This window comes from Porites lutea, chromosome 8 (assembly GCF_958299795.1).
Source record: "Porites lutea chromosome 8, jaPorLute2.1, whole genome shotgun sequence".
Lineage (NCBI taxonomy): Eukaryota > Metazoa > Cnidaria > Anthozoa > Scleractinia > Poritidae > Porites > Porites lutea.
Window position 1 is genome coordinate 23,183,066 of NC_133208.1, and position 10,906 is coordinate 23,193,971.

The window sequence follows — 10,906 nt, forward strand, 5'->3', positions numbered from 1 at the left end:
TTTATAATTGGAAACTCTTCCCAGACACGACAGGTTGAGAAAAGAAGATGAGAAAGCAGAGGGGAGTTAGAGGAGGGAAAAGCGGGAAATAAGGAGCAGAACTGAGCCATAGTTGAGGGGCCGAGGTTAGGCGACGTACATCTGGCGTCCGTTTAAAATCAAAGAATGAATTAAAGACAATATAGAAGATGATATAACATTTTGCTTATTCACTTTTTTTCTCCTGATAAAGTGTACCCAACAGACTCCCGCTAACGGCTGCGCAGGAATTTTAAGGCAGACAAGAATGGCATCATAATAACAGAACTCCGAACAATCAAAAGCCTAATAAGTTTCAGGATGTTTCAAAACGCCCGAAGTTTGAATAATTATCATAAACTACATCATTCTATAGATGCGCACATTAATCGGTAAATAGATTTCATAGTAAAAAAAACAAGTTGCGTGTGTTACTAATATTATGACTTTTTTCAGATTTTGTTTAGAGCCCCTTTCCTTTGTTAACTTTTTAACTATTCATTTATTTCTTAGACACATATTTGGCGTATTCTGGTGGCAGTCCGTTGTTTTCGATATGCGAAAAAGCTGTATGGGGTAAATTTTTGCGTGATTAGTTATTCTCTAAAATTTTGTAACATTTTGCATTCCGATAGTGAGCCTTATATTGCTTCTATTTCTTGTAATGTGTGATCTTGTGTGTTTGCCTACGCCCCGTCTAAAAATTAGTTTTTGTTGTGCGGCTAGCGTAGTTAAATAAATTTGTTGTTGTGTGTTTGTTTGTTGTTGAAATTTCTATCGTTGACCGAAAGGCCAAAAAAAAAAACCCGTAAGTACGACTTTTAGCAATAAAGCAAAATGTCACTGAAGGTTTTTTCAACAAGACTTGATTATCTAAAACGCTGAATTTGTTAATTACAGTCATTTGGCGACTACGGTCATAAGATGAACAATCGCTTGTGGTAAACTCTACATTTGCAGTTTTGTGTAGAAATTCTTACACAAGTCTCTCTCACAAAAGAAAAGAAAATAGTTTCCATTGTCCGTGTTTATAGTTCGCACAACGTAGTTAACTTCGTCCGCTGTGCAGGCAAATTACCTGTAAGCAGAACTGAACTTTTTGTCTGAAGTGAAGTCCATGTTTTTCTCTCGTATGCCACTACTTTGTTGTTTTATGCATTTGCTGTCAGTGGCACAATCTCTAGTCTTGGTTCAAATTTACTTGTTCTACTAGTATGCACTACATTGGATTAAGAAAAATAAATAAATAAATAAATAAGATAATGAAGGAGCTTCGAAAAATAGCAGCAGCAGGCAGCCACCATGATAAGATGTAACAGCATGTCTTTAAGCGGATTACCGGATACCTTTGGGGTGTCTCACGAGCAAGTAATGCAGCGCATTCCGGATACAAATGCAAATACCTAAAACCGTATATCAAATTAAAATCTTATTGAACTGGCTTTTTTATTAAATCAACAGTTTTTTTTTTTCGAAACAAAGCACTGTCGATTTTTCTTTAGGATTTTTTAATGCAAACGTCCGAATCAGCTTTCGAAAGCTAAAACTCACAGCCATGTTTATTTTTCACTGATTTGATTTGTTCTAGTCGTTTGGAAGTCGAAACCCTAAAAAAGAGTGTACGGTTTTTCCCTTTTTCGATGGCGATTAGAAGTTACAGAAAAAGAAGTCGGGTGATCGTACAAAAATGCCCGTAAACAAAAGGAAACAAAAGATCCAAAAGGTTTTAAGAAACAAGAAAATAGAAAAGAAATAGATTGAAATTTGATCGTATGGACCCTCCAATGCTCGTTACAAACAATTCACTGATTGGTGTCAGGCCTTGAGCAATCGGTCTGGCGGTGCCGTCAATAAATCCAAAACAGTTTTGTAATGGTGCACCAGTCTGAGCAACTGCATTATCATATCTCTGCAGTGCTAGTGGATCCATAACTTCTGGATACCATTGGCGTATTTGGTGTTGATGAGTTCTATAAACTTGATTTTATTAGAACTTTGTTCGTAATCATGCTTAACACTGGAACTGGACGTGAAAATCTAGGCACCACATGTCAGAGTAACTTAAATAGGGTATCTCAAACATTTGAAAATGAAGTGCCTTGGTTTCACCTGCTGTGCTTTGCACATTGCAGGAAACAGCATATAACAGACTCAGAGGAATTTGCAGTGTTTCAGTAACCATAAGAATTTCTCGTTTTCGAACTCTAAACTCAGCTACACATTCATCATCTTTTGTTTCGTCGAAGTCAAACGCTGGATACACGTCGTATGGCAAATCCAGGTTTTAAGGCTAAGCAAGAATCATACAGTAACAAAAACTCCTTGTCACTGATTAATTCTTGATCACTATCCTAAGAGAAAAGTAATATCTCTTGCCTGTCTAAAGGAAGCCATTACGACTCACTAATTCAAGCCAAAGCAAGTGAGCGAGAAACACCGCAGTTTTGACGCGCTGACTGAAGGTTCATTAGGGAGCTTTAGCAACGATGACGGCGACGGCAAAAAAGCAATAGGATTATTAAGTAAAACAACAGCTTTGCACGTGCATCACGCTTTTTTGTACATTTCGTTGCCGTCACTGCGCGACTACGACGTGAAAATGCCTAATTTCTCGTTTTATGGAGGACGTAAACAAGCGCTGACAAATTTTTCTTCTCTTTTTAAACTTGAGTACGGTCCCCAAGGAAATCAACTCTAGGGAAATTCGCCTTCACTTGACATTTTCAGCGAGTTGAAATAGACGCGACAAGAATTGAGAAAACGCGAATTCGTCAGTTCTATGAGTGACGTTTTCGCTGCCGTCGCCGTCATCGACGCTAAAGTTCTCTATTGGCTGGCTACGGAGACGTACATGTTCTCCCCAGGACTCGGCATCCACGACCGCCGTAGCAATTTGGTTAAAGTCCCCTATTTTGGTTACAGTACAAAGACGATGCAAACGATGAATAACTACTGCGCGTGCGTGCGGCCAGCATTGTTGAGAAAGGGAAGCATAGTTTCGATGGTTCATTGCACTTTTCATCCAAAATCATTTAACATTGTTGAACGATTCTGGGTTGGAAAGGTTTCACTTGATTCAAACTTGAACCAACATCATCCAACACCGTCCGACAAGGTGTTCAAACGGATGTAGTGCATCCGACGATCGATGTTGGATGAAGTTGGAAGAAGATATTGAAATAATGTTTATAAGGCCAAACAAAGCAAACCTTTATTTTAGCGAAAATGACAAGTGTTAGTATATCTTGATGCTTTAAAGTCTACGCCGAAATGTCAAAACAAATTTGAAGATTTATCTGAGCACTTTTCTGCCCTGCAAACGTGTCTTTTGAGCCATAAGCGTCGATTGTATTGTCCGAACAAGAGAAGGAGATCAGATATTTTCGAATTCTAAGTTTGAAATTAGTGTACTAAAAATGCGTCCGTAATTCAAAGTTCAAAGACGGTCTTGTGTTTGATATAAAGCAGTTAAGACCACCTTTGAACGTGCAAACGGATTCAATCTGGCCTTATGATGTCGCCGAAACGTCGAAACATTATGTCGTTACTTTTTACATGTTTATGTTTCCCAAAATCGTTAATATATAGATTTAGCCACAGCTAGAAGCGAAGCTCCCATTGATAAATTTATAACTTAAATCAAACAATAATTTTGTCTTCCACAAATCAGTTAACTTAAGGGCACATTCATGTGACTTTTCAGGGAAAAGCTAAGTGATTTTGGAGTGAAACAAACGTTGTATCGAGCTGATATAGCCTTATATGTACAGCAAAAAAATAGTCTTCGGTCACATTTATGAGCAATAATGGCTCTTGATCATAGTAGATAAGGCGTGGAAAACAAATTCTTGGAAAACAAATCAGGCCGAATTTTTTCCGTTCGACAAGTTTACAAATTCTTGCCAATAAATCTGGCTGCGTGCACTGTAATTTTCAGGGAGTTATAATAACTCCTCTAGTGGGGCTAATTTAACTCCTTACAGTGGAGTTATTTTTCGTGGAATTATTTTAACTCCAAAAAGGAGTTTAAAGAACTCTTTTTCAGGAGTAAAAGTGACCCCAGATATTGAGGAGTTAAAATAACCCCAAAAAAGGAGTTATCCTGTACCTAAAATTTTTACTCCACTTTCAGAGTTAAATTAACTCCAAAAAGAGTAAAAACAACCCATGTAAGGAGTACAAGTAACCCCATTTCGGAGTAATTTTAACTCCAGACTGGGAGTAAAAAGAACTCTTTTTCAGGAGTAAAAATGACCCCAAATTCGGAGTTAAATTAGGAGTTAAAATAACCCCAAAAAAGGGGTTATCCTCTACCTAAAATTTTTACTCCATTTTTGGAGTTATAATAACTCCCTAAAAATTACGGTGTGCAAACCATTCTTTTATTTATTTATTTATTTTTTTATACACCACATCTGGGGAGAAAGAGTACTATGAGGCGCTTTTTTTATCATACAGACCTCGTACAAAATGCAGTATTTCACCATTTTTCAAGACAAATTGCATTCATTCAATACTCAGGACCATCGAAGCACGCGTGGACTTTTAATCAGCGAACGAAACCGTTCAAAAAATGTCCAGAATCACCTATACGGCCAGCCGGTTCTAACTTTTGACAAGCGCCAAATTTTCGAAGAAATTTTAAAAGACTTACGCTTCAACGTGATAAAGAATTTATTGAGTCTATTTTTTCTTAATGGTTTTATAACGATGTGTAATTTTAATAAGCATTTGATACGCTCGGCATTTTGAGTACTCCTGCAAGCGATGTTTATGAACGCCTGAAAACAAACGGGAAAGCGATAAAAATTACACTTTTGAGACTACCAAAAATCAATAAAGAAATATAATTCGGTAGAACATTTACAGAGAAAACAATTTTCATTCACGAAAACAAATGACTATTTAAGTGTCTCTAAGAATCCTTTAGTCTTTACTAGTAAGCTTAAAGATTAAGTTATTGTTTTAAGCCGCCGGTTTCCAGGTGTTTGCTTTTTTTAAAGATGAACTCACGACAAGAAAATCGCTCAAAGCTTTCTTTCTACAGCCAAAATTATAACTAAATATTCTTCGAAAAGTTTTTTCTTTCTATTTACGGTGAATTAATATCGACTAAAGGCTTTTTAAAGTTTTGTAAGCTTAAGGTTATATCAAACCTCATACTAGGTCAGATCTTAAGGTCAGATCAGTGTCTCAGTGAAATCTTAATACAAACGTGCATAAACTACAATTGTAGCTTCATAAACTGCGCCGCTGGACTTCATGAAATTATATTTAAATACAATGATTACTCAGGCTTACCATATTTCGAGATGCAGCTCCTGAAAGCTATCAAGTAAGGCAAGGATCGCTTGAACCTTTATAATTCTCGTACGCATCCAGAAAGGTGAAGAACAAAAACGATGCCATCCGAAATCGGATTATCGGCTTTGACAAGCGACGCATTTCTCAACCAAAAACCCAATAAACAAACCAGCCATGAATAAGAGAACACTCTAGATAGCAGCTGTATTTCATTTTTTACATCCAGTGGAAAAAGACAGTTAAAAACATCACAAGTTGACTCAAAACTCTGTCAGCTTCAGCTGTCAAAGTAAACAACTTTCAAGATGCTGCATAAATTTTACGCATGAACTCACCTGTCAACTTTTAACCAATCAGAGCATAAAAATTGGACGTGGAGCGTGACCATCACGTGACCATGGTTAGAAAAGGTCTTACCCGCCTGTATTTTAAAAAAAAACTAGCTGAATTTTTGCGTCTGAGGTCAGTTTGAAATCAAAATCGTAATAGTGCGGGGCGATGCTGACATAAACACAACATATTTGATATGAATTTAAAAAAATAAGTAAACGTGAGCCTGCGATCATTTAAAAACGAGTAAATTGTCAGCGGATAACTTCAAAAATACTCGACCTTGATGGGTCGACACCTGAGCCCGCGATACGGTCAGGTGATACCCTGTTTTGACAGCTGTCAATTGATGACAACATTGATGTGCAATCAGCTTTCTCCTGGGCTTCCAAAGTAGCTAGAAAGTGTGAGAGTAAACATTGGTATGCCTGTGGTGCGGACGGACGGGCAGCGGACGGGCGGTGTACGGTCACGTGATCACCAAATTTTCTGGGATGGGTAGTTTTACTTACCCATGGTGCTCCGCAGGCGCGCTTCGCGCGCCAGAGCTCCGCTATTAATAACTATAATAATTTAGGAATACATACTGTATATTTATATGCATAGACTCCTACGTCAGTATAGCCTGAACTTCGTTAATGGATATATTGACAAAAGCTCTTAAAAATAAACAACTAAAGCTAATTATATAAGTGCAAACAATATACTATAGTGCTTTTACTATAGAATATCGCATTTAATTTGCAGGCAATTGTCCCTTTAGTAAAAACACAGCTATGAATCTGGAATAACTTATTATTGGGCACGTCCCATTTTTTTTTTTTCTTTTGTGTCTGCGGTAAAAAGAACAACAAAAAGCACAATATAATGAGGAAAACGAAGCTTTGAAATTTTGAATATTGCTCACAAGTTAGAGATAGGATTGAATGTTTTCTTGTATTGCCTGCCCATTGTACTCACCATGACTATAGGCATCTTGCATGCCGAATAACATCAGCGTTTGTTGGAAAAGACTCAGAACTGAGATAAGAATGCAAAAGGAATAATATTAATTGTAAAAAAAAAAGCGATAAAATAACCAAATTCTCCCTCTCAAAACAAATTGAAGTTTGACAGGTGATATTATATCCTTGGTCAATACTTTGAAGTTTTCAATAAAAGAGAGAAAATGGAATATCTACCGTAAGATTTTGAATTTAAGTGCCCAGTCATTCACGCAAGATGGTTGGCATCGAAGCGAACGAATAGGGTCTAGAAAAGACAAGTTAAAGAAATTCATTGGTAAGAGAAAGTTTTTTCACGGTTTTGAAAGATCATTGTTTAGTTTTGCATGAAGGGATCTAGGGGTCTTTTTTATCTTTCAAAGGACAGAATACTCTTTCTGCGTTGGGCTCCAGCGTTTGGTGAAAATTATTTTTAGTGTTTGAAAGGTACCATTAAGTTGGCGTAAACGGAAACATTAATGAACTTTTAGCAGTACTGTTTAAGGTTTTCATTTTTATGAAACTGTCTCGAAATGTTTTTTTTTTTTTTTCGTTTTAAACACTCAAAGTTTAATTTGTTGAAAAAAAAAAAATTAACAAAACATTTTTGTCCACTAACAGTATGTATAAGATTTTATTTTTTTTCTTTGTTTTATAAGTTTATTGTTTTAACTTTTTACGTGGTTTTTCACTTAACCTACGCGTTATAAAGGCTTATGTTTTGCTGTTAATTAATGTCATATCGCTTTTAATTATTCTTGAAGATTGTTACACGATAATGAAAAAGCATTGAATATATATCTCTGAATTTGGCCCTTTTTTACAGTTACGATCATATTTTACAAATTCGATTTGTGACCGTTAAGCGGAAGATTAAATTAAGTGACCACAAAAAAATTGTGTTGCTGGAGCCTGACCGGATACGAAAACAGAGATTTTCTCGTTTTAGCTTTCCCTCTACACGTCAAAGGCGTTTTCAGTTACCCAAAACGCAGGTATTCGAAAATGGCCCCCCAGTGAGAAGTTTTCTGAAAACACCGGCTTATTCTTGTCATAAATCATGCAGCGCGTGCCCTAAAAGGGAATTTTGATATCGTATTTCGTTTTAGCGTTTTCCCGTCGACGGGCAAAAACGATTCAAATAGGCTACGTGTGGACGTTTACCAATTTAATTTGTTGCTAGTACCGAAGTTCTCCGTTTGGAGAGCAAAAATAGGTTCATTAATAGATATAAAAGTCATGTAGGAAACGATTTTGACAACGCTGGTTGCGTGATATCCAAAACAGCTTTAAAGCTAATTGTATAAGTGCAAACAATATAATTATACTATTATAATGGTGCTTTTAGTATAAAATATCGCATTTAATTTGCAAGCAATTCTCCCTTTAGTGAAAATACGGCTTTGAATCTGGAATAACTGTTTGGACACGTCTCTATTTTTTTCTTTTGTTTCTGTGGTAAAGAAGGCAACCTTCAAAAAGAATAACAAAAAGCACAGGCAGGGATAACGAAGTCTTAAATTGGTATGTTCGCTCACAAGTTAGTGATAGGATTAAACGTTTCCTTGTATTGCCTGCTTATTGTACTCAATGATTATAGGCATATTTTGTGTCGAATAACTTCAAATTTTGTTGGGAACAACTCAGATAAGAATGCAAAAGGAATTTAAAAAAAGCAATAATTAATAACCAAAATGCTCCCTCTCAAAACAAATTGAAGTTGACAGGTGTCATTATATCCTCTGTCAATACTTTGAAGTTTTCAAAGAGAAATAATGACACATCCACCGTATGAGAGTGAATTTAAGTGCTTGTCATTCACGCAAGATAGTTTCAGTTAATTAGCTGTTTTGTGGCACCGAAGCAACAGAATATGGTCTAGCAAAGACAAGAGAAATTCATTGGTAAGATAATTTTTTCCCGGTTTTAAAAGATCATTGTTTAGTTAATAGCATGAAAGGATCCAAGGGGTTACTGTTTAACCTTTCAAAGGACAGGAAACTCCAACTTTCTTCGTTTGGTTCCGGCTTTTGGTGAAAATTATTTAGTGTTTGAAAGGTAAAATTAAGTTGGCCTAAACGGAATTATTAATGACATCTGAAGTTAGCACTTTTTTGCAGTTCAGTTTATATTTTTCAAACTCGATTAGTCATCGTTAAGCAAAAGGTTAAATTATGGTACCTAAAAAAATTACGTTACTGGAACTCGAGAGACCGAAAGAGTTTATTCTGAGACCCTGATAGGATCTGAAAACAGATATTTTTTTTCCGTTTTAGCCTTCCGTCTACAGGACAATGGCAACAGTTTTCGGACACCAAAAATCAAGTTTTTGATCTTTTTTATTGTTTTGGCGTGGATGGACGAAAACGGGGGTTTTAAATACCATGATGTCATATGTCATACAGCGCTTGTCCAGCGCTTGCCCTGAATGGGATCGTATTTTGTTCGTTTGAGCGTTTTCGTGTCGTGTGGACAGGAGAACACGATTCGAATACGATACGTGTGGATGAGAAACGGAGACAAATTCGCCGTATACAAAAATATCCGGATATGTAAGGAAGAGGCTCGAAACGATGTCTAAAAAGTTGTTGCCACATTTTTTTTTTTAAACTCGTTTAGCAATCGTCTAATTTGCTGTGAAGCACTCCTATAAAATCTTTCAGGTTGAAGGCCCTATCAGCAGTTTTGTACATATTAATATTTTAAAACACGTATATTTGAGAAAACGGGATATTTAGAGAAGATTATCCTGGAATGCTTTGCACCGACGTTCATAGCTTCCAAGAGCAATTTCTTTTTTACTATGAAAGATGTAAGAAGTGGGAAAGAGACTAAAAGACGAGCAGTTTCAGCACTATTTGTTACTAGGACGGAAAATATTGGCCCTCATAGGAGCATGTAGCTTATCTTTAAAAAACATCCTTTCTTCCCTGGGGCGGCCTTTCAATGATAGTTTCGTTATGATTTGAATAAAGATAATAAATAATAAAGATTTAGTGGTGGCTCATTCACAGAGTGCATGTACCCCATTCTATAACAAATTGATAGGAATTTGAAAACAGTCGAGTCTTTCTTAGGATAGGAAAATTCGGAATGTCAGAAGAAAAAAAATTCGGAGCAAGCTAAGGGTGAGAACCAACAACAAACTCAGCCCACAAAAGATATCGCCCCTGAATTCGAACAACCCAGGCCACATTGGTGGGACGTGAATGCCCTCCAAATAACTCAGTCACTATTAAAACGCAAACGCAACCGTATTGTGAAAATGAGTTTTATTTGCAGGGGACTAAAACAATCATTTTCATATCAATGGCTTCACACTAAGCCTCGCTGTCAAGCTGAGGCTTGATGCAAGTTGGAAATGGCCTATTACCGTTATTACATAGTATTGCAAGTGAAATTAAGGTGGCTCGATACAGTTTTTCAGGGTCAATACCTTCCAAGTTTGAGCATCAACTACGTCGCCATAAACAAAGATTTGGACAAATTGCCACCACTGTTGTATTAGATAAAGATGAAAATTTGTTGTGATCAGTGTTTGCAACGACATGGGAGTTGTCCTTGCCACGAAATGACGCTATTATCTTTTTTACTTGCAGCAGTATATCTCGGCACTGGGAACTGTTCTTCCAAAATCGTTCACGGGAGCTCTTTTCTCTCATAGCGGCCTCGATATTCGTGAAGTTTAAGCGAAATCTGTAAGAGCGTTATCGATATATTTTGGGATGAAGTTTTTATGGTTAGAAACGCAGTAAAAAATGGACAATCTTGATGTTTGGCCGTTATCTGTAGAAAACGAAGGGCTCTTATTTGGACATGCGATTTCACCTCATAGTGGTTTCCATCTTTTTAAAAAACGTGTGTGAAAGATCATGGAGATAGCTCCAGCCGAAGGGTTTGATTAGTATGTATCGAAGCGGTCTTGTTAGTGGTTTTGTAAACATTTTGGTCTTCTTTAACAAATAAGCGAATAACTCGTATAATTAGTATCTATCGAAGCGCTCTTGTTAGCGGTTTTGTAAACATTTTGGTCTTCTTTAACAAATTAGCGAATAATTCTTAAACCTCTCGATAGATTTGTTTTAAAAAAATTAAGATTGTTGAGATTAACTTTCCTTTTATGTGATCTTTTAGTTTCAAGATTATTGATATATTGTAATTCTTAGCTAGGGCAACGAAAAGTAGTTAGACGAAGTTAAAAGCGTTTACCAGTGTCCATAAAAATTGAGCGACACACATAATGAAAAAGCGAGGTGGAGATCAACGTCTGA